At 46.9% G+C, this 23,562-nt stretch overlaps 1 protein-coding gene across 3 annotated transcripts in view; it reads left to right on the top strand.

Annotated features, from left to right (window-relative positions):
* The first annotated feature begins 16,201 nt into the window (after positions 1 to 16,201).
* SYNE3 (spectrin repeat containing nuclear envelope family member 3) overlaps positions 16,202 to 23,562 on the top strand; it is a 109,595-nt gene continuing 102,234 nt past the window's right edge. Inside the window, exon 1 of one of the 3 annotated variants that reach the window (XM_024231911.3) lies at positions 16,202 to 16,293. The gene's annotated coding sequence lies outside the window, so the exon portion shown is untranslated. The remainder of the gene's footprint in view (positions 16,294 to 23,562) is intronic. The other 2 variants (XM_063715725.1, XM_024231910.3) reach the window with 2 other exon arrangements.

The following is a 23,562-nucleotide window of genomic DNA, read 5'->3' as shown; positions in this document are numbered from 1 at the left end:
CCTGTTGTTCATGCCTGTGTTGTAAGTGTTTTGTTTGTTTTTAAGTAAATATTGGTGATTTGTTGCCAAAAACCTAAACTGTTTATTGCTGTCAACTTAAATAACGAACAGAGAGAGGCTCTCTAAAAGAAAATGGCATTTATTCAGGAATAGAGCATTGCAATGAGAAAATGCATGCGATAGTTAACTGTGTGTATCCTGGGAGATAGAGAAAGACAAAGATCTTCAAAGGAAAAATTAGGAGGGTTACATAATTGTTTTGAGATAATTATTTTTGACTACAAGGATCAGTAACAAAGGTGATACCAGTCCCAGGTTGGACAGGCAGGTGCTCGGCAGGCATTGCAGAAGTATTTTTTGTGTAAGATTGAGATGGCCTTTGTGCAGGATTGTGGTTTTGGAATCTTCTGTGATCGTTTTTGCTATCAGGCATTTATGCTTGCGAACTCCTTATGGCCTTCCCTGTGTCTATTTTGATTCCATCTTTCTCATTTGCCCACTCTAAACTGTCTAATTCTGCTTTTATGTTGACTGAGATGGGGAGAAGAATTTGCAAACTTATATCCTGAGACAGAACAGTAACGAGGAGTATCGTGTTCCTTACCTAATGTATAATATTGGGCTCAGAAGCAGTTGTCTTTTTTATTTGTTGAACGTTGTATTAAGTTGAGAATGCAGCTGCCATTAAAGATTAAGAGTAATCCTTGAGAAAGAAGAGTACAAAGCCTGTGTTTTGCTAAATCATAGTGAAGTTGCCGTGTTTTTGTAGAATATGATAAGAACATACAGTGTGTGAAATGCTAAGGATATGGAAAAGCATGTTGGTGCTCTTTCAAGGAGCTATTTTGATAGCATGACCAAGGGCAGGAAACAGATCATGTATCTGAATCAAAGAAATTGAAACAATACATCTAAATTTAAATTTTTAATAAAACAACCCAAAATATAGTGAAATACTTAGCACCAAACATCAGTGATCTTAAGAAGCAAAGAAAACAGTAATCAAAATATTTCGTCCAAAGTATCAGACTTTTGCATAAAGTTTGGCATTTTGGTTTTGAGATTCCTCTTTAGTCCTATGATGAAAACATGACAAAATATACATCTTAAATAAACAGTTGTCATCAGTCTGCATCTATGACCAGATGTTTTGGGTGTTTTGAGTAAATGGCCTGTCTTAGTATGTGATCGCTTCCTGCCCCGTGAACATTAGTGAAGAGGTGAGGGTGGGAAGTACTCAGAAGCTTCTGAGAATCCTGGGATTTGAGTCACAGGATTGGTTAAACCCCAAACTAAATAATCATGCCGTGTAAACATGCTGACTCAGGCATCCTAAAAATGTTTTTCTTCCTTGTGTTTATTTATAGATAAGGCTTTACTGTATTTGGTAGAACTCCTGTTTTCTATCCACTTCTCCAAAAACAAATTCACCATTGAATTCATAGTGTAAACCTCCACATATCTGAGATAGCTTCTTCCGTTTATCAGCCCCAAATGAAGAACTAGATAGAGTTCAGATTATTGAACTGAAGGTGATGCTTTATCTGAGCACTCCACATGTCAGTGTTTCTGTACCTTTACTTTTTTAAAAAATTATTTTTAAAAAAGATGAGGTCTCAGTAGGTTGCCCAGACCGGTCTCCAACACCTGGTCTCGAATACTCCTCCTGCCTTGCCCTCCCAAAGCGCTAGGGTTACAGGTGTGAGCCGCTGCACTGGCCCTGTTCCTTTCATACTCAGTGCTGCATTCTTGTTTGTTCTTAGAAAATGAGAGGGTGTGTTTGCATGAGAATGTGTGGTACAGAAGTGTCTATCTGAGCTGGCCAGAACATTCTGCAAATGTCATATTAAGGGCAAAGTGGCTGCTTGGATTGTACAAGGGGCCGAACCACCACACATTCCTAAGCTAAGATAGCATTTGGGACCCAGATTCTATTGACCTGAGCTGGAACCTGAAAGCTTTCTCTGTGATGCACTGAGCTATCATCTAGTAGTTTTAGAGCATCACTGCAACCCTGGAACTAACTGGATTACCTGACAACACCAAAAATAATGTAATGTATAAGAAACTGAAGCAAAATGCAGCCCTCAGAATTTTTCTAGTCCCTAATGTGGAGATAGAAATGCTTGTTGGATTTCGACTACCTCTATCTGACAAGGCAGCCGGTTTATTAATACTTCTTCGGCCGAGGCTTTGCTCATCACTGCCGCCCACATATTGGAGACAGGAAGGCAGGCCAGCCTCCACTGTGTCACACAAGTCCTGCTCCCTTCGCCTGCCCTGAGTCACTGGGTCACTGAAGAGAAAGGGCATGCTGTAGATCTGGTTAGTTCAGTCTAGAATAGACCATGGGAGATAGGTGAGCATTTATGAAAAGCCCAGATGCCATGACAACCCAGTTTTGTCCTGGAATTTGGGTAGAGGTGTAGTCCTGGGTTCTGTAAATGTCGCTGAGTACTTGAGTTCTTTTTGATTTTCCTGAGATTTTTCCACATTTATTTTCCCCTTTCTGGATTTTGGAAAAATCCAAATTGATGTCTGCTGAAGGTTGCATATAATTGAAGAATTTCTTCATATAAAGGCTGCAGCGTTGTAAGAAATCTGTGTGTACATTCTCTGCTCCTAAATATTTACCCCCAAATGTTATCATCTTGCATAAATTGTACTTTTTTGATAAATTTTTGGGTATATACATGAATTCATTCAAACCATATATTAACCCTAGGATAACAGTTCTCAGACATTTTGGTTTCCAAATTATGTTTTTTTCTAATATAATGTGTTGATAGACATTAGCACTTGTGTCTCTAAGTTTTGTTGCCTTCACATGAAATTTCTATTTTCCTGCTGATTCATAGCATCACCAACAAGTCCTGTAGAAAATCAACTATCCCAGTTATCTTTGCTGGCTCTGCATATATACTAGATACACAGATGATTTTTGTGCTTTGTAAATTAAAATGACAAAAGTTCAATCCAGAGATCTAATAGCTGGACGTGGTGGCTCACACCTGTAATCCCAGCACTTTGGAAGGCCAAGGCGGGCAGATCACCTAAGGTCAGGAGTTCAAGACCAGCCTGGCCAACATGGCGAAACCCCATCTCTACTAAAAATACAAAAAATTAGCCGGACATGGTAGCAGGCACCTGTAATCCCAGCTACTTGGGAGACTGAGGCAGGAGAATTGCTGTAACCCAGGAGGCGGAGGTTGCAGTGAGCTGAGATCTCGCCACTTCACTGCATGCTCCAGCCTGGGCAACAGAGCGAGACTCCATCTCAAAAAAACAAACACACAGAAAACCAAAAATCTAATTAAAAAAAATCTAAGCCTATAGCCTGCTGTTTCCGAAAGCTGTGTTCCTCTTGTCCCTACGCTGCTTTCTCGCATTGAGGGCCAAGCTCCTCGGCTGCGTGCCTTGAAAGTCATACACCTGTTGGACTTGATTCTGTTGTGAGCCTTATTTAATAACAACGACATGGGCCTGAATCATATCTCCCGGAAAGTGGTATTGAGAATTAAGTGGTAATCATAAAACTTGTTAAGCCTTTTGGTTAAAGGTGATGGAAGAATTGTTTATTTTCCCCAACTGCCTGTTTAATGGCAATGTTTTGTAGTATTATGTGTTTCTTTTTTTTTTAACCAGCAGATAGTTTCTATAACTCAAATTATTACATTCCAGAGACCTGAAAAGGTCCCTAGGTCGCAGAATAGAAAGAATAAGGAGCCAGTGCTGTTGTGTATCAAACCTGTTAGGAAGATTTATCTGTTAGCAGAAGTTTATGTCTCCCTCTGATAGTCACTGAGTTGGCAGCCAGAAGAACATTTAGGAAATTTAATTGTTTTCTTTTGAATAATTGCTAAGATGTATTGCCAAGGCCATAAATACACTTTATCATGAGTCAGAATTTCACTTTGTACTTCAGTCTTTGAGCTTTAATAATTTCATGCCTTCAAAATGCAGTCTTGCTATTGTGGGAACCCATTGCTCCAGCCTTCTTCAATCGTTCATCTAGGCCTGGCGCAGTGGCTCATGCCTATAATCCCAGCACTTTGGGAGACCGAGGCGGGTGGATCACCTGAGGTCAGGAGTTCGAGACCAGCCTGGCCAACATGGTGAAACCCCAGCTCTACTAAAAATACAAAATTAGCCGAGCATGGTGGTGGGTGCCTGTAGTCCTAGCTACTTGGGAGGCTGAGGTAGGAGAATTGCTTGAGCCCAGGAGGTGGAGGTTGCAGTGAGTCAAGATCGCACCACTGCACTCCAGCCTGGGCAACAGAGCAAGACTCTGTCTCAGAAATAAACAAATAAATAGAAAACAGTTCATCTAGCAAAAAAGAAATTCACCCCAGTTTAATTGCAGGGAGGGGAGGGATGATTAAAGTTAGAAACGGGATGAGGCATTAATTATTCATTTTCCTTTGCTGGCAAAAAAATGGAGGATTTAAAATTTTTTTTTGTCCTTTTACAGCCAGAAAAATCCTATTTGCTAATTCTAAACTTAATATTTTTTGAAAGTGTATCCTAGTGAGATATTGTTAATTGATATCAAATTTTAGCCACAGTTTCAAAGAGTTTTAATAAAAGACTATCAAAAGACTGGGTGTGATGGCTCATGCCTGTAATCCCAGCACTTTGGGAGGCAGATGGATCACCTGAGGTCAGGAATTTGAGACCAGCCTGGCCAACATGGTGAAACCCCATCTCTACTAAAAATACAAAAAATTAGCCAGGCATGGTGGTGGGTGCCTGTAATCCAAGCTACTGAGGAGGCTGAGGCCGGAGAATCACTTGAACCCAGGAGGCAGAGGTTGCAGTGAGCCAAGATCACGCCGTTGCACTCCAGCCTGGGCAACAAGAGCAAAAGTTCATCTTAAAAAAAAAAAAAAGATTATCATAAAACAATTACATTCTGTTAAAAAAAAAAAAGCGTTTTTTTGCATAAGCTTTATTACATAGGCAAAATTGGGTGACTTGAGGAGAAGCTGTTATATTGGCAAACCTTCTTCCCTCTCCAGATGGATGGTGATCTGGCATTTTCATATCATAGCTGTATGAGTGCAGCCCTGAGGGGACATGCCAGTCTAGTCGATGTGAAATCAATGTGATATTCCCGTTGGTTCATCTCTTTATACCATGCAGCCACAGATCCGTGATAATCCACACATACTATTGGCTGTCTAATTACAAAGCAAATAATATCCTCTTACTTGAAGGAATTTTTACTTGTGTTCAGAAAAATAACATCTTTCAAAGTCATTCTGGTTTTGAGAAACACATTTTATAATAGAATGAGTCTCTGTCTTTCCTGGCAAGGCAGGTAGGGGGCACTAGTCTATTTTACTGAGCAAGCTGGGGCAAGAGCCAATAAGGGCTGCCCCTGTAATTATACATTCTCTGGGAATTAATCATTTTGCCCAATTCTAAGAAAAGTCTCTCAGTTCTTACCCAAGTGCTATTCTTATTTTAGGGAATAGCTAACTTACTTAGTTTTCTAATATAACCACAACAGATCAGAAGCAGTAAATTTAAAAGCCTAACACTAAAAGCAGAAAGAAACAATGACTGAACAGTAAGTGAAAGGTGAAGCACTAAGAGGCAGACATTCTGGAATTCTTCTTAAAAAGCAGCATTCTGGGGCATTGGTTGTAAGGAGGGGCAAACAGCCTTCACCCGTGACTATTCCTTGTGCGCTAGTGCCTTGTATGATGCTTCCGAGCAAGAAAAAGAAACTCTATTCCACATGCTCTGAATAGGAAGTCAAGAAAACATGCAGTTTATCTTAGCTTGCCAACAAAACTACACACACACACACACACACACACACACACACACACAGCTTAAGGTTATGTTATAAAAGGAATACTTTACTCCATTGTGCCAGATAAAGTTATTCTAACTCTGCTACGTACTTCATATTGGTTCTTGGAAGACACCTTGGAAATACCTAGTACATTTCATCAGGTGTTGAGGGACTGAATAATACTGGTGTAAAGTTGACTTTTTCTAACTGTGTAAACCAGTGGGCTTGATGAAAGAGCTCAGCCGACATTAGGTCAGAAAGGGCCGTCCATAAAGAGGTTCTGCAAATGCTGATGTCAACCCACGACACACAATTAGAGGCCTCAAAGAATATAACCACCTCACTTGTCCTACTACCCAGCCCTGTTCCACAGTGGTTGGGGACCAGAACCCCTTCAGGGAGTGTACGCATTGTAATTGTATCTATTTATTCCTCCCCCATCCCCCACCGCACACACACTAGGCCATCAACTTCTAGTTGGGTAGGATTCATTTTTGTAACCTGGTGCCCTGGTGCCATCCCTGGCACTTACTATATGTTCAATACATAATTCTTGAGTAAAGAATACATAACATGGTGAACAATACAGAGCAGGATCTCAGCAAATCCCAAATTGTGTGAAACTCATAATATCGACCACAGGTGCCATAGGAGGTGGAGAAACATTCAGTGAGGCACCCACAGGCTCTGTGCTAAGCAGGATACAGAGTGGAGTAAGACGCTGCCAAATCCCAAGGACCTTGCAGTCCTGTGATGGGAACAGATGCAAGAATGCCCCTGAGAACTGGAGAGGGGAATGGGGCTCTGGGAAAAAGCTCACTCCGTACCTTAGGGATGGGAAAAGCTTAGTAGTGGGGGTGACACCTGAGCTGAGTTTTGAGAGAAGGGTAAAGTGCTTCTATAAAAAAAGGAGGGACATTCCAGGAAGAGGGAGCAACCAGGGCAAAGGCACAGAGGCCCCTGGGCCTGCTGGGGGAATGCCAGGCCGTTTCTTGAGAAATGCAGGACTGGACATAGCTGAGGGGAGGACAGATGGTAAGGGCTTGGGCTCTCCTCCTCTGGATGAGGGAAGGTCCCAGGAGGAGTGTAAGCTGCCGAGTGCTTGAGAGATCACCCTTGCGGGAGTGTTGATGGATTGGAGGTGGCCAAGCTAACAGGGGGCCACTTAGGAGAGGGTCATCAGATTTAACCTTTGCAGGTATTGGGGTGGGGGCATGGGGGAAGGGCACTGCTGCAAGCTGAGTTCTTTGAAGGTAGGGATGACAGCATTTGGTGACTGGCTGACTGTGGGGAGGGGGCTGGGAGGAAGAGGGGAAGAGTCAGGCTTATTCCTAGAGTTGCTTAGCCGCTGACTACACTTGCTGATGCAGGGAATACAGCGGGAGGGGGAAGGAGGATTGGAAAGGTAAGGTCAGGAATTACTTTTGGACATTTCTGTTTCCAGGTGCCTGAGGAACATCTAAATCATCAGGTTATGTCTGAAATAAAGGGAGAGATTATGCGGATTATTGCCTCTACGGGTCTGGATCTATTGATAAAGGAGATTTGGGCAGGGAGGCAAGAAGGAGTGCAGAGAAGAAAACCTGGGGAAAACATATAGCTGGGGAAGGACAGGCCATGAGGAGAACTGGGAGCAAGTGCTTCAGGGAAGAGGAATTTACCAGAAGCCACAGAGGGCCTGGGCATGGGGGCTCACACCTGTAGTCCCAGAGCTTTGGGAGGCCGAGGCAGGAGGATTGCTTGAGGCCACGTGTTCTAGACTAGTCTGGGCAACATAGTGAGGCCCCATCTCTAGAAAAAGTTTTAAGTTAGTTGAGAGCAGTGGTGTGTGCCTATAGTCCTAGCTACTTGGGAGGCTGAGGTGGAAGGATAACTTTAGCCAAGGAGTTCTAGACTGCAGTGAACTATGATAGTACCACTGCACTCCAGCCTGGGCAACAGAGCAAGGCTGTCTCTTAAAAAGCAAAAAACAAAAAAAACAAAAACAAAAAAAAGGAAGCCCACAGAGAGAGGCCAGGTAAGGGCCCAGGGTCTCGTGGATTTGGCAATGGAGGTAAACACAGTGTGGGCTGATGCAATCAGTGTTTGCTGCCCTTGGGCGCTTCACTTCACCTCTAAGGGGCTCTGCAACATGATAGAGTTGGGCCAGTGAATTTGTCAAGTGTCTTCTGGCTGTTATTTTTGTCTGTGTGTGAACCTTTTGTTTTAGGCCATTTCTGTAGTTAGTGAACAGAGCAGGTAGAGTCCAGTCATTTTGCAGAAATGTTTCCATTTGGATGATGAAACAAGCTTGATTGCTGAAGCTGGTGCACTCATCCCATTGGCATGGTGCTAGCCGAGACCTTTGAAATACCTGAGGACACCTCTTGCCCATTTATAGAGGTTGCTTCTGTCTGCTGAATAGGGCTTTTTAATTAACCAGGTGGTGCATTTAGTGACACTGGCCATTTTTCTCTGCATACCAAGTCTACAACATCAAAGAAGAAATTTAAGATAAAAATTCTTTAAAATCTTAGGCCAGGTGCTGCAGCTATTGCCATTGCAGGGACCTGCGGCAGTCCTGTTGGAAAACATTTGTTCTGCATGTGTTCCATGCCAGTTGTTGGCAATAAGATTCTAAGGTTTTGGAACTAGACTACTGCGATGAAACAACTTTCTCTGTTAGAGAAGTGTCCTGGGCTGTCAAGAATTATCATCAAGAGCAGCAGGTTTTATAAGATACATGGACCTATTTGGTATTTACCAGCCCTTGCCGCTAGGATAGAGGGACAGAGCTGGGCCCCAAGCGTGGGCTTCCCGGAAGAGCCAAGCACCGGCTGCTCATATGGGATGGGTGGGGGTGGTGCAGGTGCTCTGCATGGGTTCCGCTGCCCTAAAGAGGGTACAAAGGCCACACCTCCGTGTGTCTGCCAGGGCTGGGTTCAGACCCTCCCTGGCTTCCTGGGCACTCTGCCTATCACACAGCGATTCTAATATGATTACATGTTCAGAACAGCCACACATGTCAAAGCAAGGAGAGAACACTTCAGCAATGTTCAAAAACATGTCTCCAGGGATTAAAAAAAAAAACTGAAAGCTTCATTTTCCTCCCTAGTGGGGAAGTCTTCCTTACTCACAGCCTCTTCCTGAGTTGCTGTCTGTCGTGAAGCATTCTTTGGAAGCATAGTAAGTGGAGGGTTTAATTTACCAGAGTAGTACACATTTGTACAGAATCTAAAGTTTGCAGTGCATTTCATCATCTTTACGTGAATCTCATGACAGCTCTTACAGGGAAAACAGGAAGAACTGGCCCCATTTTCTAAATGTGGAGACAGGAGGAGGTGAGATGGCTGGGAAATGCAGAGCCCAGAGAGACAGCAAGTCAGGAGATGTTGATCCAGGGAGCTTTTCACTCTGCCACCCACCCCATCGATGGAAGCACCGACATTATCAAGGCTGCATTTAGATTTTAAAACAAAAACAAGCAAACATGCCAGGCTCGTAGTATGCTGTTTTTTTTAACCAAAATGATACAGCTCAAAGGGTGAGCAGCCATCAGTGCTGTGAGCGAAGCGTGATCACACATCTTGTATGTTTAGCAACTCAGGACGTAGCTGAGCCTGGAAGTGACTTTCCTGGTATGTAGCAATTCAGAGAATACAAAACCACATTCATTATCTTAAATGGGCTCAGCTGCCTCTGTGTTTTATCATATAGAGCTGGGAACTTTGATGTGTGTGGTGTGTGCATGTTTTGCTGCATATACAGATAATCTGCAAAACTGGAGGCTTCAGCCTTGCTGTTTACACACACACACACACACACACACACACACACACACACCCCAGCAGATACATCACACACAGACTTCTCACCTATTACGTTACTAACACTGGTGCTGGTTTGTTTGAAAAGTATTTGAACTTATCAATAACCTTCTCCCAGAAGGCTCAGCATAGCTATAGCATATGCTGTGTGTGGAAAATATAACCTAAGAAACAGATTGGAATTGAATCATGACCACTATTGCTATGAGACAGAATCCACAGCGATGAAGTGGGTGCTGGGGTCAGACTGCCTGAGTGTGTACCCTAGGTGAGTCACATAATAGCTGGGTGAATGGCCAAGTTTTCACCTTTTTTCCCTCATTTGGAAAATGGGATGATAATAGGAGCTATCCTGAAGGGTGATGATGAGGATTAAATTAATAATATAGGTAAAGGCTTAGAACAGTGTGGCAGATGGTAGGTAAGCCCTTAATAAATATAAAATATCATTATTTGTCTCCATCATTTGAGATATATCTCACGTCTTATCCAGAGGACTCCCCAAACACTCGTGCCTTCACTTCTCTTTCCTGTCTCTGGATTCCTCTACAAGTCAGTTTTGTACCATGCAGTCTTGCATTTGATGACAGCAGCATTACTTAGTTCTGTGAATGAATCGTGTGTCTTAATGTCACTTCCCCAACAGACTGTAAATTCCTTGATGGCAAGAACCATGTAACTGGCTTTTGTTAGATTTCCACAACTCAAGACCCAGTCCTGGGCAACTGTTGGACACTTAAACATCCTTCATCACTAGCTGTGTTCATCACTAGGAAAAAGTAAGAGAAATCTGGTGGTGTGGGATTGTAAGTGGGTATTAGATCCAACAGCTGAAACTTAAGATATGAAGATGTATATTGACACAGATGTGCATACAAAATGTTTATAGCAGCTTTATTGATAATAGCCAAAAACCAGGAACAACCCAGATGTCCTTCAACAAGGGAAGGGTGACCCAGCCCGTGATGCATCCATCACACTGTGGATTGCTGCTCAGCAATGAGGAGGCACAGACTTGATACAGGAGCCAGCCTGGGTGACGCTCCAGAGAACTACACTGAGTGGAGAAGAGCAGTCCCACTGTGTGATTCCATTATTATCACATTCTTGAAATGACAGAATTATAGAAAGGAGAACAGAGGAGTGGCTGCCAGAGTTTAAGGAGGGAATGGGGAAGGGGGGAAGAGCAGCATGCGGGATCCTTGTGATGGAAGTGTTTTGTGTTGTGTTGGTGTCTGTCAGTATCCTAGCTGTGATACGGTACCATTGTCTTGTAAGACGCTGCCATCGGTTGAAACTGGGTAAAGCATATAGGGGACCTCTCTGTATGATTTCTTACAACTGCATGTGAATTTACAGTGGTCTCAAAATAAAACATTTAATTAAACAAAAAATCCACATACATTTAAAGTAGTCCCAACAGAAGCAGAAAGAGTAGACTGGGCTTCCCACTGTTGGGAGAAACGAGAAACATGGCAAACCTCTTCCAGAAGGATTTTGTATATTTTTTTGTGTTCTGTTTTTGTTTTTTCTTTTCTTTTCTTTTTTTTTTTTTTTTTTTTTTTGAGATGGAGTCTCACTTTGTCACCCAGGCTGGAGTGCCGTGGCGTGATCTCGGCCTACAGCAACCTCTGCCTCCTGGGTGCAAGCAATTCGTCTACCTCAGCCTCCTGAGTAGCTGGGATTACAGGCATCCGCCACCATGCCCGACTAATTTTTTTTTGTATTTTTAGTAGAGATGGGGTTTCACCATGTTGGCCAGTCTGGTCTTGAACTCCTGACCTCAGGTCATCAACCCTCCTCGGCCTCCCAAAGTGCTGGGATTACAGGCATGAGCCACCACACCCAGCCAGATTTTATTTTTTAGGAATAAAATTTATCAATTTTCCTTTAACACTTTTGTTTATATTAGTATTTATTCCTTGGAATATAATAGTAGCGGTGTTTAGTTATATTAAATGATGATTGTTTAATACAAACAAGATCTTCTTTTTTCAAAAAGATATATATGGAGAGAGAGAGAGAGACAGGGTCTCACTCTGTCACCCAGGCTGGAATGTAGTGGCGCAATCATGGCTCACTGCAGTCTTGACCTCCCAGGCCTAGGCAGTCCTCCTGCCTCAGCTCCAAGTAGCTGAGACCAGGCATGCACCACCCTGCCTGGATAATTTTATTTATTCATTTGTAGAGACGGGGTCTCACCATGTTGCCCAGACTTGTCTTGAACTCCCGGGCTCAAGCGACCCTCCCATGTTGGCCTCCCAAAGTGCTGGGATTACAGGAGTGAGCCACTGCACCTGTCCGGCCAATACTATATATATATATATACACACTCACACAATATATCATAATGTATTATGTATACTACATTATATATATTACATTGTATATAATACTGTGTGCGTGTATATATGTATTTCTTACTTAAATTGGGGGAATAATTTACAGAAAATCTTTTTCAATTCTCTCATTTCACAGATTTAAAAACTCAGAAGTGACCCAAGGTTACACAGCTAGTTAGCAGCCTTAACAAGAGTTAGAACCCCATCATCTGAGAATCCAGTCCTGTATTTTATATATAATTGTATTTTATAAATGCAGCACAATCAAATGTATGTAGAGGAATATTCAGAGTTACTCCAGTTCCCCTGCTTGGTACTGAGGTGACTCATTGCCACCAAGAGGGGTGCCCCTGCTCAGTTGATGGGTGGCAGCTACTCATGAGGAAGTGAACAAACCAGGGTGCTGGCTATGCTCACCCTAGAAGCACATGTAGCACCCAAGTGGGAAAGGACAGGCTAACACTTGGAGAACCGGCAAGGAAAAAACAAAGAAGAAGGAACAGTTCAGAGCAGAACTGGGTTGAGAAACAGCTCTCTGGGCTCAGACCAAGACCTCTCTGATGGGGCACCCCAGAAGTGGGCACCCTTAATGTGAGCTTTTCATCCGTGTTAAGCTGAAAGTACTTATTTACTTCACCACTAAGTGGGAAGCCAGGCTAGAGATGGAGAGATGGGAATGTAAATGTTCTGAACAGCAATTCCTATCCTGGAACCCTGGGCAATGCCCCTCCTCCCTACTCTCTTGCCTCAGTTTACCCATGAGGTGCTTTATTAGCCAGAAAAGCCATTGCAGCTTTTGTTGTAATCTATCTGTGGAGACTGAACACACACACACAAACAACTGAAAAAATCATGCTTACAAAATGAGGATTGTGCAGATTGCCGTTGAAGCTGGCTAACGAACAGCAAATGTGAAACAGACCCAGATAATTTCCCCAGGCTTATTAAATTGATTCCTGCTTCCCCATGAGTGGTGGTGGAGATGCTGGCTGCAGGGAAGGGACACAGGGGAAGAGAGGTAAAAACTTCGCTTTTTGGAGGACATTTGGTACGTTGCACAAACAGCCCGCGCTGCCAAGTGAGTCAGAACTTCCGAACAGCATAATTTTAGTGCCCTTCTTGTGGTTCCCTCTCTGGGCTGCTTCTGAAAGGAAGGTCTCAGGGCGGGGTTTCCTGTGTTCAATTCCAGAGATGACAAAGGGGCTCTTCCCCTATTCCTTTGCCAGATTTTTTTTTCCAGATGGGTTTGCATGTCCACCCCCTTCTGTAGCTGCAGGTAATGCTGAAGACGAAGGTATTGTGGACTTCCTAGTTGTAAACTGCCCCATCCCTTCGCATTGCTTACTCAACTTTTGTTTTCCTTCCATGTGGACTACTTTGGAGAGAAAAAGATTGGCATCAAATAAAAAATAGGGTTCTGTTTTTGATGTGATGTTTATGTCAGGCTTAAGAAAAGTAATGGCTGGCCGGGCATGGTGGCTCACACCTGTAATTCCAGCACTTTGGGAGGCCAAGCAGGTGGATATCTTGAGGTCAGGAGTTCGAGACCAGCCTGGCCAACATGGTGAAACCCTGTCTCTACTAAAAATACAAAAAATTAGCTGGGTGTGGTGGTGCGTGCCTGTAGTCCCAGCTATTCAAGTGGCTGAGGCACGAGAATTGCTTGAATCTGGGAGGTGGAGGTTGCAGTGAGTCAAGATTGCACCACTGCACTCCAGCCTGGGTGAGACAGCGAGACTCTAAGAAAAGCAATGGAATGGGAGAGTATTCTGAAAAGCAGCAAGCCCTGTAAAGCCCAAGATAATAACAATCACATTGATAATAACAAAACTATCTGCACAGTATTTTGCACTTTATGAAATATGTTTATCGCATGTGTTTTCACCTATGAAAAATTATTGCTATCCCCATCTAACAGATGGGAAAAACCAATGTTGTAAGAGGTCACATTCAGCATAAGATGAGACTGTATGTGTACCCTGTATGTGTAAGTGAATCTTACAGTGTAAGATTCACTCAGCTAAATAAGTAGCAAAGCTGGGCCTGGAAAGTGAATATCTCCACTGCTCTGAACTGGTGCTCTGCACTGCACCGGCAGCAGGAGGGACAGTTCATCTCTGTGCACCATGGTCCCCTGACACAGAATTATTACACCCTGACCTCCTTGGAGGTAGTAGTCTATGCCTCATTCTTCTTCATATTCCCAGAGACTGGCACATAGTAGATACTCAGGAATGTTTGATGAAAGACTGAATAGCTATATGTCAGAAACTGTAGCAATCTATACCATTCCCAGAACCATAACATAACAGCTCGCCTGAGTTGGATGCTCAAATACTAGGCACAAAACCATACAATATAAGCTCCTATTATTAGATCTATTTAACAGAAAAGGAAACCAAGTATGAGTAATCAGCTGAAAGTTGCAAATTGGGCACTTTGGCACTAGAGCCTGAGCTCCCAACTGTACCCAACCATCTCTTCCTGCAGGACATTGAGTTACGGTGGCCGGCTCCACCCTTGGAGCAGCCTGGGGGAGCCATCTCTCTCCTTGTGCGAGTCACCTGCCCTCTTTGTGTCTTGGTTTCCCTTGTCAGGCAAAACTCATTAAACTTTTCCTAACTACCAGGAGGATGTTTGCAGAGATTTAATGAGGAGACACATTTGAAAGCATTCTGAAAAGCAAAAAGCGTGATCCAGATGCAGGCATTATAATCATTGTTACTCACTGCCTGCACCTGCAGTTTGTCTGTGGCAACCTCAAGGCCTGCGGCAGCACTTCTAATTGAGTCACAGTGATAATAACACATATAATAGCATACTTGGAACCAGTCAGTCGCAGGGAGATGGGAGGGGCCTTGTGTATATCTTCAGCAATGCTGTGAATAATTACAACTTAATAAATGGGATCTAACTAAGAGGTGTGGGTCTACCTCAGAGTGAATCCTGGGTTTTGGCTAATTCTTCTACCTCCCTCTCAATTTGGAAAAGACATACACACACACACACACACACACCCCGTTAACTATCTTGTCCTGCTTTACAATTTAATCTCTTAGGATACTGACTTTTACACGGATCTGTTCTACAAACATCTGCCATCCCTGCTAAGAAACAAAAAAGGAAAACAGCACCCCAGAAACCCTGGATTTGGGCCAGTTACTAACCCCTCATCTGTAAAATCGCTAGCCGCACCTAAATTGTGATGACTGGAGTTCACATAAAACCTAGTTTTACAACTTGTATCCCTCATGAGTGGCGCTCATCTGATCCAGAGGCGGTGGAGCCAATCATGCAACTATGTAATTACTCGGAAAAAGATAAGGGCTGGGGCCCAGCACGGTTCAAAGCCGGCCTGGATGCACAGGAAGGCCAGTGACTGCTGACCCGGGAGGAGAGCGCCAGGGTGCGAAGGCTTCCAGCCATCAAGCAGTAGGAGTTTGGCAGAAGGCTGTGGAGCAAACTCCGGGCCAAGGCAACTTCACGTGCACAGGCACAGAGGCAGATACGGTTTACACATTCTGGGACAAGGTTAAAGGGTTGGCGTGGCTGGAGCAGGGGTTGGGAGAGTGGGAAGATGTTTCTGCTGGGTGGGGAGGGAGAGGTGAGGCGCATTCTGAGGCCTTGGGTTTGTTGGGGGTTCACATTATGCCTGGGGATTCACATTCCTTGTGACTCCTGGACTGTGGGCCCGGACTGTGGGGGTGGGAGAGGACGGGCAGGGTGCCACTCCCCCCCACTCCGCCCTTTCTCCCCGCGTGAGGCTGGCTGATGAGTGTCATTTTCTTCTTGGATTTCGCGCCTACGGGCGGTGTGCCCCTTCCCAGGCCCCCACCTCTGCTCTGTGACGGCAAGATCTGCCGGTGTCCTAATCCCTTTTCCAAGTCTGGGCGCACAGATCCAACTTTCCCGGGGGAGAGGCAGCTCCGCGCCATCCCCTAGGATAAAAGGGTGGGTGGCTGTGTGTGTGTCGGGGAGACAGACAGGGGCCAGGGCTCCGGGCTGCTTTCCAGGCCAGCGTGGACAGGACCCCCCCTTAACCCCCGCCTCTAGTCCGCGACAGGGAGCGGTGAGGCTCTTCCTCGGCCCTGGTCCCCGGGGCCACGCAGGATGTCCGCCGGGCTGGGGTTGCGCACCCGGGGCCTCCGCTGAGCGCGTGCGGAGAGGGGCGCGGCCTCTCTCACGGGGCCACCGGGCGGGTCCCGGCGGGGGCGGGGGTACTCGCGGTGTCCGGGCCCGCCCCAGCCCTGCCCCGCCCCGGAGCCGCCCGGGACGCAGGGAGGAGGGAAGGAGGCTCGGCCCCAGCTACCCGCGGCGCCGCGCTCCTCCACGCTCCGGGCGGGTAAGTGGCACGGGGCCGGGAGGCCAGGCCGGGGGCCGGGGGCCGGGCGGGTCGGGTCCCCAGCCCCCGGCCCAGCTCTGACACAGCCCCGGGAATTGCGGGCGCCGAAAGTCGGGGGGACCTGGGGAGGCGCGCCCGGCGCGGGGGCGGGGGCCCCGGCGTGACAGCTGCGGGCGGGCGGGTATTTTTAGTTTAAATCCAACAGTTCTGTGCTGGCTGCGAAATTCCCAAGCCTTTCCTTTCAACCCCAGGGAGCTTCTGCCGGCCCGCAAGAAAAAGCCCTAAAGCCCCGGGGAGCGCGCCCCAGCGGGCCGGGTGCCTCATCGGGGCTTCCCTCTGCCTCCCCTAGGGGCGGGCTGACCTGTCACCAAGGCTTGCGCGCGGCGGGGGCCCGACCCGCTCCTGGCGACCGCGAGCGCGCTCAGTAGTGCCTGGGAGAGCAGAGCAGGCGGCGAAGAGGGGAAGTCCAACCCCAAATGCTCAGTTTCGTTCAGACGCCTTTTGGCTATGCAAACTTGGCAAGCAGCTCAACCTCTCTGAGCCTCATTCCCACATTTCTAAAGGGGAGGGCAGTGAGGCCAGAGATGGCTTGCAGGGCCTGAGAGAGCCTCAGATGGATGTTGACTTCCCTTGGGGTCTTGGGATCTTGACCTCAAACAGCAGATCCATTGATGTGGCCCATTGGTCAACCCAGGAGCAGTGTCCTATACCGCCCAGCTGACCTCTGCTTCAAAACTGGAAGCCAGGGGGCTCCAGCCTGGGCGGGGTGATAATGAATATTTTCAGTTAACCACTTTGGCCCTGAAGCTCCAACCCTGGGCTGCCCTGGGACTCTTTCCCAGGTTCCTGGTCACCCCTTTCAACTCTGAAGGGTTACCCTTATCCCAGCACTTGGTGGAGGGGGCTTTCTACAGCCAAGGGCTGCTAGTGGGATAGCTTGATGTGTCTTGGGGGCATGCCCAATCCCGCATGAATGAGGGCATGAGGAGAATGGACCGTCCTCCCAGAAAGGAGAGCATGTCATAAAATCACTGCCATTCTGAGCTTGGCAGGACAGCGTCCTTCATCCACCAAGAGAAGCAGAAACAGGCCCAGAGAGGGGAGTGATTTGCCCAGAGCCACACTGCCTGGCTCTCTTAAAGGGCCTGGCCTTGCTGCCTGCACTTTCAGAGCAGCCAACAGCCCACAGGAGTCAGGAGCTGGGAGGTGGGAGGGGCATATCAGTGCCAACGAGCTGTTTTGCTCAGTTTCCTGTCACTGTGCCCCAGCGGGACGCTCCAGCACATGTGGGTCTGCACATTCCTCAGGCCGGACAGTGCTCGGCAGGCTGACAGCCACAGCTGTGCCAAGCCTGCTGGCCCCGGGCGTTGTTTTCAACCAGAGAGGCCCCTCTGGGGGTGGCTGAGCGGGAAGTGGGCTGGGATGTCTTATTTCTGGAACTTGTGTCTTGCTGGGGGTCCTGAGGAGAAGGCCTGAGGATGTGTTGGTGGCACAGAGGGAAGTGGTGAGAATCCAGGCTCAGGTTGCTGCCTCCAGGTACGGTCTGGCACCTGGCTCCCTGCAGGTACACTTCAGGGTGGTTGGAGTCCTTTCTGTCTGTCTCCATGGGAACAACGCTCCTGCTTTGCATGCTTTGCATGCTCTCCAGCAGCCATGGACCTGGCCATGCCTGGACAGCCCCTTTGCCTTGTGATGCAGACTGGAGCAGGCTGCCGGGGGCCCTGGCTTGGCGGCCCCGGGAGGCAAGACGGGCAGGCCCAGCTCAACGTCAAAGCACCCTGGAGCCTTTGGGAACCCACTGGGCAGCTAGGCTTCCTGCATTGTCCAGCTGTTAGGAATGGGGCAGTCAAGTTGGATTGCCTGAGTCCAGTCCTGCCTTAGCCCGTTCCTGGCTGTGTAGCCTTGGGAAAGTTGCTTCACCTTTCAGAGCTTCAGCGTCCTTCCCTGTGGAAAGGGGCTAACCATAGCACGGCAGGTGTTGCCTCGCAGGGCGTCATGAGCACTAAATGAGCTTTGCCCTGATCAGCATCTCGTATGGTGTCAGACACAGCACATGGGAGAAGGTGTCAGAGTTTGAGGCGAAGGGGCCTCGTCGGGATACCTGGCTTCCCCTCTGCTCTGCCGCTCCTTTCCCTGCCTTGATTTCCCCTTGTCTGTCAATGGTGGGTAGTCCTGGCTCACCCCCCTCATGGTCCTTCCAGCACTGAAAGCTGGCCCTTGGCCCCAGGGAGGGCAGGAGGCTCTAGAGAAGCCTACAGAGGGACTCAGATGTGTTTGTGGGGTCTTCCAAAGCACTTCCTGCCTCTCACCTCCTAGGATCTGGTAGTAGGCAAGGCTGTCATTGCTTGCCCATTTACAGATGAGAAGGCTGATATCCAGCGGCTGGATGTGGTACAGCCAGGATTAGAACTAAGGGCTTTTGACCTGATGCTCTTCCTGGCACCACATGGCCTATCTTAGACAATCCAAGGACAATGTTGTATGTTCATCATTGGGAAAACAGTACTGACCAGACAGGATGCTTGTCTTCATTAGGTCATCAGTACTTGCTGGAAAAGAATATGGATTCTGAATATATATATATATATAATCTAAGCAGCCTGACTGGACCACAAAGATAGGAACCCAGGAGCAGCAGTGTTTCCTGACCCTCCCATCCTGAAAGGAACCTTTACTTTAGGACTTAGGGATGGTGTTCTGGGGCTGAGCAGCTAGGAAGTGGACGGGGGACAAGTTTGGGAAGCTGATGTCCTAATTTTGACCTCTTGAAATGCTTCCCTTTCGGGGTTGCTGCGAGGAAAAGTGAGGTAACTGAGGACGATGCTTTAGCAGAATGCCCGGCATGGTGGGGGCACACCATAAATAGGACTGATGGTTTTTATTATTACTAACCCTCTACTATCATTGTAACACCAGAGTGCAGCCTGGATCTCTCGCCTGGGTTTCTAGGCTGCAGATGTGGCATAGAGAATCCTAGCATCTCCACGGAGAACTGCTAAGACAATTATAAAAGCTCAAAACACAAGCACATGAAGCAATGAGTTGTTCAGTGACACGTAGCTGAGAAGTAAAATGATGACAAAAAGCAAGAAGGTGATTAGCTTAAATAAAAGCCAAGCATTACCATGTGCGCTGAGGAAAGGTGAGAGAGGATCAGGAGAGTCATGGGGGGCAGTTACAAAGGAAATCACTTTGTAGTTATTGGCTAATTACATGTATGTTTTATACATGCCTTTATACATAGATTCTATTTCACAAAGTTAAGCTGGTTTAAAAAAGAAAAAGGCAAGGGAATGATAATGCAAAATCAAGGTGATTATCTTTGGGGAGAAGTGGGTAATTGATCAGGGAGATGCCTGTTTCACTCTCAGTGGGATCCATTATGTTCTGTTTCTTCAGTCCAGTGGTAGGCTTGTGAGTGTTGTTTTTTTATTTCATTTATTTATTTATTTATTTTTTTTTTTTTGAGACGGAGTCTTGCTCTGTCGCCCAGGCTGGAGTGCAGTGGCCCGATCTCAGCTCACTGCAAGCTCTGCCTCCCGGGTTCACGCCGTTCTCCTGCCTCAGCCTCCCGAGTAGCTGGGACTACAGACGTCTGCCACCAAGTCCGGCTAATTTTTTGTATTTTTTTTTAGTAGAGACGGGGTTTCACCGTGTTAGCCGGGATGGTCTTGATCTGCTGACCTCGTGATCTGCCCGCCTCAGCCTCCCAAAGTGCTAGGATTACAGGCATGAGCCACCGTGCCCAGCCTATTTATTTATTTTTTTGAGACAGAGTCTCACTCTGTTGCCCAGGCTGGAGTGCAGTGGCACAATCTCAGCTCACAGCAACCTCCACCTCCCAGGTTCAAGCGATTGTTCTGCCTCAGCCTCCTGAATAGCTGGGATTACAGGCATTTGCCACCATGCCTGGCTAAGGGTGTTATTTTTAAATATTTTTATGCTTCATTATTTACAAATAGGCACATATATTCCATTATATATATATAATCTTACATAATACAAATGAAATTAAAAGATCATGTGGAGCATTTTCAGATGCTTTCTTAGAAAATCTGCCTCTCTCCTCAGATTCCAATGTTAATCTGGCTGGATTTAAAAAATAAAGCAACAAATCCTGTTGTATGACACATGATTTCTCTTTAATGTAGGAGACACGATCGCCCTCTTCCCAAATCATACAACAAGTAAGATAATAATAGCACTCTATGACCTCAGATGATCAACAGGATTTTTAAAGGTCCTGGCCTAATGATTTATGCTTCTGAATCATAAAATCCTGAAATATTTGAGCTGGAAGGAACCTCAGGTCACCGGACCAATCTGCTGGTTTTATAACAAAAGGAAGTGTCCTGGCCAGGGTCAACATTGGGCACACATGTAGGGAATACACTTCTCTCCAGGCTGCCACAGCTGTGTGACTCTCATGCAGACACCACCTGACAGACAGACCAGTGGGAATCTTGGGTCACAAGGCTCCTCCTTAGGGCAGTCAGGGAGAGAGACCGGAAGTATACATGAGATTAAACTGATAGGATCATTTTATTTAATTAATTAAATTAAATTAATTAATTAATTTATTTTTTGAGACGGAGTCTTGCTCTGTCTCCCAGGCTGGAGTGCAGTGGTGCGATCTCGGCTCACTGCAACCTCTGCCTCCCGGGTTCAAGCAATTCTCCTGCCCCAGCCTCCTGAGTAGCTGGGACTACAGTCGCATGCCACCACGCCCAGCTAATTTTATTTTATTTTATTTTATTTTTTTGTATTTTTAGTAGAGACGGGGTTTCACCTTGTTGGCCAGGATGGTCTCCATCTCCTGACCTCATGATCCGCCCACCTCGGCCTCCCAAAATGCTGGGATTACAGGCATGAGCCACCGCACCTGGCCCAGATCATTTTATTTTTAAAAAGTCAGAGGATAGTTACATTTTATGATGGAACCACACATTTCTAGAACTTACATGAACAGAAACATCCTCAAAGAAAACATAGAAGCAGTGCTTAGAATCTTCTTTCCCACAGGAAGTCCTCTTAGGAAACAGCTCCTCTCACTCATCCTATTTTTTGCGGGCATATTTGATTCCCAAAACAATTGAGTGCTGCAGGTATTGTTATTTCCATTTTCCAGTGGGGGAAGCAGGTTCAGAGAGGTTCAGTGCCTTGACCCAAATCACGCAGCAGGTGAAGATGGAGCAGGACTTTCATCCAGAGGGGGAGTGGAAAGGATGAACCACTTTTGTTTTCAGTGCACTGTGCTATGAGCACATTCTTCACTCCTTAGATGCTGAAATTCCGCAGCCCAGCCCAGCCTGGGCGGGCCATGGGGAAATGCCCTGGTGGAGGACAGTTGGGTGGTGGCTTTCCAGCTAGCTGTCAGATCACAGAGACGATCTGGAGGCTGAAGCTCTACCTCTGTCTTGCTGCTCTCCTGCAAGGAAGCCCGCTGCCTTTGCGGCATGGGCAGTAGTGTATCGGGAGTTGGGAGAATCCATCCCATTTTGGTCCTGCACTTTTTTTTTTTTTTTTTTGAGAGGGAGTCTCACTCTGTCGCCCAGGCTGGAGTGCAGTGGCGCAATCTCAGCTCACTGCCACCTCCGCCTCCCGGGTTCAAGCAATTCTCCTGCCTCAGCTTCCTGAGTAGCTGGGACTACAGGCACCTGCCACCATGCCCAGCTAATTTTTGTATTTTTAGTAGAGACGGGGTTTCACCATGCTGGCCAGGCTGGTCTCAACTCCCAACCTCAGGTGATCCACCGGCCTCGGCTGGGATTATAGGTATGAGCCACCATGCCCGGCCAAGTGCTGCACATTTTGATTCTTGGCCATCTTCTTCTCTCATCAAAGATATTCTTCCTGCCTTCCCTCTGCAGAAGTGCCTGTCACAGACAACAGGGCTCCAAGAGATCTGTGTTCCAGGACTGCTTGGCTTCAGATGGTGGTTTTCCTAATGCAAGGTGGCTGTGTCCCAGCACGGGTGCTCCCCTGGGCAGTGGAGACCTGGGCCCAGGTCTCAGCCCTTGCTCTCTACCCTCTGCTCTGTGAATCCATTTCTTGGCCAGTTGCTGCACTGTGAATCCATTTGTTTCCCATCTAACTGGGTTGGTGATACCTCCCCATGGGGCAGGGCTTAGTAAGGACCTAATAAGAGAGAGCTTTACATGGGTAAGGCAGCTTTCAGAGACTAGGAAACAAACCCTCATGTACATGCCCAGAGAGATTGTGTGTGGGCGCCGGAGAAGTATTTAGGAGTCACAGCTGCAGTGGAGCCAGCCCGAGCCTCAGAGATGATTTACACTTACACTTTTACATATGGGGAAACTGAGTCTCCACAGCAGAAATGGCTGGCTCAAGTCTTGCAGGTACTTCAGGGCCAATATAGTATCTCCTAACTCCCTGACCAGCGCTCTTACCTTACAACCACCTTCCCTAAGAGTTTGTTTCACTGATATTCGTGGTGTAACGCAACTCGGGCTGGTTGCTTGATGAAAATGAAATGGCAGGCTTTCAGCGTTCAGCCTGTGTGATCATCACCAAGGCATGGACAGAACAGGGTGGGCCACCATGGCTGGTTGGACTCTAATTTAAGCCAACAGTTTTATTTGAGATCTGAAAAGGGCTGAGCCCCTCCCAAGTGACATTTGCTGAAATAATGCAGCCAGCTGACTCACTGGGGTAGCCTCATTCCTTAAGGACGGGAGGAGCCTGCATTTGACCTTCACCTGGGCTAGTCTCTGTTTCCTGCTCTTTAAAGAGGGAGATTGAGATTAGGAGATTTCTAAGGTACCTTGAAGTTCAGATGTTTTCTCATTCAAGGACCACAGCCTCAAAGTAGGTGTTTGGGGACCTGGGTCTGGCCACTATAGTTCACCCCCTCAGCCCAGGAGGGTCCAGATCACTGGCAGGTAACTCCCTGCTTATCCACCTTGCTCTGAGGATTAGGTCCCACGTTCCCAGCTGGCCCAGCTTTCTACAACCTGGGCCACCTCCAAGGACCATAAAGCCCCTAGCTCATCCTGGCCTTTCTCACCTGGACACCTGTGCTCAAGCTGCTCCCCCCGCTCAGCTCTCCTTCTCCCTGCCCCTTCCCACCAACACCTGGGTAGACATCACCTCCTCCTGGAAGTCCTCCTCAGCCACCTCCTATAGGGTTGGTGATCTCTGTTTCCCTGTTCCCATTGCACTTTGCCATCGATACTAATCAACAGTTTCAAGAGTGATTCCCCACTAGCCTGTGCCTGCCTTGAGGGCTGGACACAGGATTATCCTCAC

The sequence above is a fragment of the Pongo abelii genome, chromosome 15 (assembly GCF_028885655.2).
Source record: "Pongo abelii isolate AG06213 chromosome 15, NHGRI_mPonAbe1-v2.0_pri, whole genome shotgun sequence".
NCBI lineage: Eukaryota > Metazoa > Chordata > Mammalia > Primates > Hominidae > Pongo > Pongo abelii.
The sequence above is the reverse complement of the archived record's forward strand: the minus strand, read 5'-3'. Positions and strand labels throughout refer to the sequence as shown.